Genomic DNA, 7,755 nt, shown 5'->3' on the forward strand with positions numbered 1-7,755 from the left:
AAAAAATTATTAAAAAATTTCATAACAATTTTTATATCTAAAACTTATAAAAATTAAATATTTAAAATGCATTTTTTATATTAACAACAAATAATAATTATAAAAATAAAGTTAACTAGTTTTATTCAATTTTTATATAAAACAAACGTACTTAAATAATATTCATAAAACAACATGCAAAATTATGAAAAATTCGTAACATATTATCTAATTATATTATAAATTCATAAAAATTATACATATACTTAAATATAATTATAAAATAATAAAATAGTATATAAAATAACTAAAAGTTATATAAATAAATGAATGGCTGTCAAATATCTTATGAAAATCTAATATATTATATATTGTTCCATCTTCAATTTTTTAAATAAATGTTAATCCTTGCTTGTAATAATTGAGTATTCAAATAGGTAACTCAGTTTTTTCCCATGAAAAATGTATGTCAGCTGAATAACAAGCATTGTTACTAAATAAAATAGTTACTAAATAAGATAGGCGAAAAATTTTCATGCTCGAATATGAAAATCCGATATATATATATATATATATATTAACGCGCGTACGCCTGTTTTTTAGTTGGTACGTTTTAACAATGTGTACCGGGTTTTAGTAGACAAAAATATCCTTATATATCATGGATTCTAAGTTTTAAGGTTAAGGGTATTTTAATAATTTTCATTCTCAAAATCTCTTTCATCTTTCTCACTCCAATCTTTTCTCTGTCATCCCTACTGTAGCCCCAATTGAAAAAATCAAAAATTTATCTCAACCCTTTCTCTTTCATCTTTCTCACTCCAATCTTTTCTCTGTCATCTCTACTGTAGCCCCAATTGAAAAAATAAAAAACACTTGCCGTTAAACAATCTTACAAAAAAAATGATTTTATAATGAGTTTTCATCTTATAATTTTTGTCTTATCTAATTTTATCCAATTTTCACAAGCATAAAGGAATTGGTAATTGACCTGGAAAAAATCAGAAATACTTGTTGCTAAACAATTTCTTACAAAAAATGATTTTATAATGAGTTTTTATTTTATAATTTTTGTCTTATCTAATTTTATCTAATTTTCACAAGCATAATGACATCAAAGGAATTGGTAATTGGCCTGGAAAAAATCAGAAACACTCATTGTTAAACAATTTCTTACATAAAATGACTTTATAATGAGTTTTCATTTTATAATTTTTGTCGTATATAATTTTATCTAATTTTCACAAGCATAATGACATCCAAAAGAATTGGTAATTGGCCTGGAGGGTTTTTTTAGAGATGATGATTCAACATATGTAGATGATGAGGGTTAGTGAAGATGGTGAAATTGAAGAGATCTTGAATGAACCTTTGCCTGAAGGTGAATATGTCAATGACTCAACTCTTTACAAAGGCAAATTGTTTAAAGGCAAATTGTTTAAAGGCAAATGTTTCTGATTTTTTCAATTGAAACTACAGTAGGGATGACAGAGAAAAGGTTGGAGTGAGAGAGATGAAAGAGAAAGGATTGAGAGGAATGAGAGAGGTGAGTAAGGGTTTGGGTTTTTTTTTTTTTTTTAAGTTTTGAGAATGAAAATTATTAAAATACCCTTAACCTTAAATCTTAGAATCCATGATATATAAGGGTATTTTTGTCTACTAAAATCCGGTACACATTGCTAAAATGTACCAACTTAAAAACAGGCGTACGCGCGTTAACAAACCCCTATATATATATATATATATATATATATATATATATATATATATATATATATATATATATATATATATATATATATATATATATATATATATATATATATATATAATCGAATTTCCATATGCGATAGGTAACTGAGTTTTTTATTCTAAATTACTTTTATTAATTTTAATAAATTTAGAAAACAAAATTATATCAATTAAAAGATATCTAATTTCATTATAGACTAATACAAAATCATAAATAATTTTAAAATTAATAAAATAATTAAAACAATAACATAATTAAAGTTTTATGTATAACATTAAACATGTATCGAATATTGATATCTGAATTCTCACTATCGGATCTCCACGTCCAATTCCTATGCATTTGGTTATTCTCAATTTGTTTCAAAATCATATGTAAGATAAAAAATTAATTTAAATATTAAAAATAAATAAACTAAATAAGGTAAACAACATACATAATATTTAATATAATCTAAGTTGAGTATCGGATATGTATATCAGAAATTTCATATCATCGGATGTCCACATCCGATGCGCATCAATCGGATCTCCACATCCGATCAGCATCATCGGCTATTCGCAGTTGATGAGTTCATATCGTTTTTTCATTTTTACACGTTTATAACTTCATTTTCGGTAGCATGCAAACATATTAACAAACTAAATTACATTTCCATCAATAACAATCCAACCATGAAATCTATCTATGCACACAGATTAAAAACAAATACTAACCTCTTTCTATAGCAAAAACACAAAGAAGAATGAGGTAATCCAAAACTGCACCAACACAAAGAGTCAAGCTGCCAATACACCACTCCAAACTGCACACTCAAACAATACTTCTCTTTAGATAATACTCAATCACTCTCAAGAAAAAAAATATTATCAAAGTCCTGTGAAGAGTTGTGAAAGAGCGTATGGTTTCTTTATAAAAAAAAATGGGATGCAAGAGGTGTAGGGGTGAGGGGGTGCACGAATGAAGGGTCCAAGGAGTGCAGGGGTGAAGGGGTACAAAGGAGCAGAATGCATGTTTCTTAATTGGTGGAAAATGGAAAATAGAGATGGAGTCAATGGTGGCATGGAAATTTTCAATAATCAAAAGATTAAACTTTTAAATCATTTATTAATTAAGGATATTTTAGGAAATTGGAGGTGCAGGATGAAACACTCATGTTCGCGTTGGCCTAATTACAGCCCAACACGCACATGCCTAATTTAAGGAATAAACCGAATGACCTTAACCATATAATATGTAAATCGTTCGGTTAATATATCATGTTTGTCGTCAACAATGATTCATTACACAACTTACCGTTCGGATCATACATACCATATACAAATATATATATATATATATATATATATATATATATATATATATATATTACACATAACAAATTTATTAAAATAATTAATTAAAATAAATATATGACTACAATTATATATTGCATGAAAAATTAATTATATAAAGATTATAAATAATATTTTAATTTGATAAAAAGTCAAATAAAAAATACTGAAACCTACAAAAATAATCGACCGAAAAAATCAACCATAAAAAAATAAACAGATTTTTCTTTATACTTGTCGGAAAAGAAAAACTTAAGATGAATTTATGTTATTCCAGTAATTCAGATACACAGATACTATTATATAAAATATTAGAAATTATTCCTTTAATTAAAGGGTTTAATTGTTTTTATTTATAATTGATGTGGCTTTGGATATATAATCTGTGCTCCTTTATTTATTGCTTGTGACTCTCAAGGTTCACTGTTGTGGATCTATACCATATTAGTTTCTATTCAACCACTACTGTTTACAAATAACCTATATCATACACCTACATTTTTTTAAAATAAGATATTATATTATAATAAAATTAAATTATTGAAAAAAAACTGATAAAGTTAATTGCAAAAGAGAAGAATAAATTTTGAATAGTATCAATCTCTACTTTCTCGTTATTTACTTTTAAAATGATATTTTTGTATTTCATCAATTACTTACCTAGTTTTAAAGATAATAAAGTCATTAACAAAAATTATATTTATAAAGAGAAAATAAAAAATAAAATTTATAAATATAAAATGAATATAAAAGCTTAACATTTATTTTAAAACTCCCAATACTTTTATTTTATTAATCTTTTAAGTTTTTTTAAATACAATTTTTTATTATATGTTTCTTTTTAAGGTTAAATATGTTTTTAGTCTCTAATATAGCGATTTTGTTTTTAGTATCTCTTTCAAACTAACAGCGTTAAAAAGAAGTTGAGCCGGATGAAGTGTCACGTCATTCTTTTTGGCAGAGTCAATATGTCCCTTAGTGTTCAGTCACCATCATCATTCAGTCATCATCATCGTTCGATCATCATCATCATTCAGTCGTCATAACTGTTCGGCCTTACCAATATCGTTCGGTCACCATCATCATTCAGTCATCAAAACCGTTCGACCATTAACAATATCGTTTAGTCAATACCGTACGGTGAGAGACAGATTGATTCAGTGTCAGAAAAAAATGACATGACACTCTACTATTAACCACCTCAGCTTTTTTTTTTACACCGTTAGTTTTTGAGGACGAAAAAGTATGGTTCTTAAAGAAAAAAGACCAAAAATTACCTTAATTTGAAAGAAAGATTAAAAACAAAATCGCTTAATAATTTATGAACTAAAAATATATTTAATTTTTTTTTTAAAACAAGAGCGGTTGTATACAGTCCCTACATTTTTAAGATATACTTTTTCAAAAGTTTATCCACGTGATTTTCGTTGTTTTTTCCTTGCCTCTTTTCAGCACATGAATATGATTTTCCTTAGTCCTTTCACTCTATGCACTGCATGCGCCACGTGGCAAAAAGATAATAGTGTCAGATTCTTGAAATATAAAATAATTACTTTACAACTTAATCTAATAATATAATATTAAAAATACTTAAAATACTAGTAAATTAATTATCATGTAACTGCCTGCCGTGTGGTTCATGATCAAAAGCAACTTTGGCATTTTCAGTGCTCGTCTATCATATTATTTTATGTTTTATAGGGTTACTTTTGAATTTTATTTGTTATCACATTTAAATGTTTTGTGTTGTGATTGTTTTTCTTCTCATAGATGAATCATAGTTATCAGGTAGGGACAACCTCTTGAATTTGTCACATTTTGAACATTATAAACTCGTGTGTATCTATTTTGCTCTCTTAGGGTGTGTTTAGTTGGAGGTAATTGGGGGAGAGTGATTGGGGGAGAGTGATTGAGTGGATTTGAGGGTGATTTTTTTGTGTGTTTATTTGAGTGGATTTGAAGGTAATTGAGAGTGAATTTTGAGTTGAAATTTGTGAGAATTAGTGTAGGATTTGATTGATGGGACGATTTTAAAAAATTAATTTAATTGGTAGAAATTAAAGATTACCAAAATGTCCCTAGGTATTAAAGTAATATAAAATTATATTTGTTAATGTTATATTTAATTGTAAAAATGTTTATTAAAAGTTAAAAATTTGGAATAATTATTAAAAATAATTTAAAAAATATAATTAAATTATACTTGATTGAAATTAATTTTTTTAATATAATATTAATATAAATAGTGATCTAACACATGCTATCAATATTATATAAAACATGTTCTGGAAAAATGCCTTACAGATTTCACTGGACGATGCCAAAATGCTTTGCAATGTCCATTTTTTATTATGAAAATGTTAAAAATATAAATTATACTAAATTTAAAAAAATTACTTTATTTACTAATTGATTTATATATATTAATTTAATAAATTTCATCATCACTGGTTATACAATGCTACGTACTATTGAAATATATGCACTATTGAAATATATATAGTTCAATGCTTCCGTGGTTGAACAGTACATATTTATGGTTATACAATTAATAAATTTCATCACTGGTTATAAAAATACAGAGGGTACATCTGACTTTTGCATTGCAATCCCTCCAAATCGCGTCTGACCAGCGGGTGACCAAAAAGCGGTGAATCCCGCAATTCACTTTAATTCCTTCCGCGCAATTGTTTCCAAGCGAACACGAGTTTTTCTTGTAATCATCACTCGCTATTATGCGTGAACAGGGAATCACTTCCAAGTAAACACAGCCTTAATGTTCCGATAAAAAAGCTCACTTCTAAGAACGTTACTGAAAAAACTAAAAAGGTTAAAATATGTTTTTACGGTAAAATTTTCAAAATATTAAATATGTCTCCAGGAAACAAAATTATTAATATTTAGTCTCACTAGTACAGAGGAGGATATAACACCAGTTAAAATTAGTTATAAGCACCGGTTCTGCAACTGGTACATAACCAGACGAGGTAAAAAAAATGTAGGTTTTATGCCTCCGTCATGAACCGAGACAAAAGTGGTAAGATTATGTCCCGAATTTTAGATAACCGAGGCCGTAACACTTTTTTTTTTTAAAAAAAATTTAGGTAACCCAGTTCAGTTCAAGCAGGAGGATTTGGTGACCGAGATTCACAAAAATGCAACTGCAAGAAGAAAAAATCAAAGCAACAAAAACGTGGTTTTGGCACTTCTTTTTCTTCACCAAATATTTCTAGCATGAGAGTAAGTAACCCAGAACCCAGAAGCGCAACCCATAACCCAGAACAACAACCTGCAACCCAAAACAACAACCCAGAACCACCATAACAGCAACCCAAAATCCAAATCGTGCCTCCATGATTCAATCTTCTCCACCCCAACCTGCACACAGAACCCAGAAACTCAAAAATCGGATAAACGAAACTCAAATTGCAGCAACCAAACTCAAATCGCATAAGCCAAACTCAAATCGAAGAAACCAAACTCAAATCACAGAAACTCAAACGGTAGGAGAGAAAACAGAGATGGTGAGGGAGATCGAGGAATTGTTGCTGCCGCCGCGTCCACCATCGTTTCTCTCTCGCCGGAAACCACCGATCTCGCGGCTGTGCTGGCTGTGTGGGTGTCGTAACCGTCATCGTCGCGGGGGGATCTAGACTCAAGGACGTTGGGGTCGTTGTCGCCCGTCGGAGATATCGTCCATGGAGTGGGACTCGAGGACGAGGCCGCACTCGGAGCAGAGGATGTCGCCGGTGGAGTGGTCTGGGACGAGGCCGCACTCGGAGAAGGCGATGTCGTCGGTGGAGCGGTCGGGGACGAGGCCGCAGTCGGAGTAGATGATGCCGCCGTTGGAATGGTCGAGAACGAGACTGGACGACGCGAGAAAGCGATGGAGGGAGAGGGAGGGAGGGAGTCAGATCTGAAGGAAGAAGGAAAGGAGGGAGAGCGAGGGAGCGAGGGTGGGAGTCAGATCTGGAGGAAGAAGGAAATGAAAGGTTACATTTCTTTGGTTAAGATACGTGCACATATGACTCGGTTCTCTGCTCGCTCGAAACAATACATGCATATAGGTCTCGGTTCTACACCTGACTGAGGCATATAGTCCTCAGAATAAAATGAAAAAAAAATATAAAATGACTATATACCTCGGTTTCCGTTTAAACCGAGGTATAAACATTATTTCGTACTGGTTTTGAACGAACCGAAGCCATAGGCTCTGCACAGAATTCAAAGGTGGGCTTTTAGGCTTCGGTCGTTGCTTTAACCGAGGTAATATGACTTATATGCTTTGGTTGATTTTGAACCGAGACGTATAAGTTCGCTTAAACTACAAAAATGTCACCGCATTTTAATAGGCTTCGGTTTCACCTAAACCGGTGCCTATAACGCAAGTTTAAAAACAGTTTTTTTACTAGTGTCTTCTAAATTTTAAATATATCTTTTAATTGTTACTGATAATAATTTCTTACAGTAGGTGAATAAACAATCTTATATCACATTTTTTTATTATTAAAAGTGATTTTGATTTTCTTAAACTTTTTAACGGATCGGGTCGAGTACGGATAGTATTTATTCGTAACTTGATTTGCAAAACGAAAATCCAACTCGCGCTCTGTCTACTACTTATGTAGATATGTGGTTAAATAATACTTGTAAATATTTAAAAATCTGCGGATATTTGCGGATACCCGT

Source organism: Vigna angularis, chromosome 9, assembly GCF_016808095.1.
Source record: "Vigna angularis cultivar LongXiaoDou No.4 chromosome 9, ASM1680809v1, whole genome shotgun sequence".
Taxonomy (NCBI): Eukaryota; Viridiplantae; Streptophyta; class Magnoliopsida; order Fabales; family Fabaceae; genus Vigna; species Vigna angularis.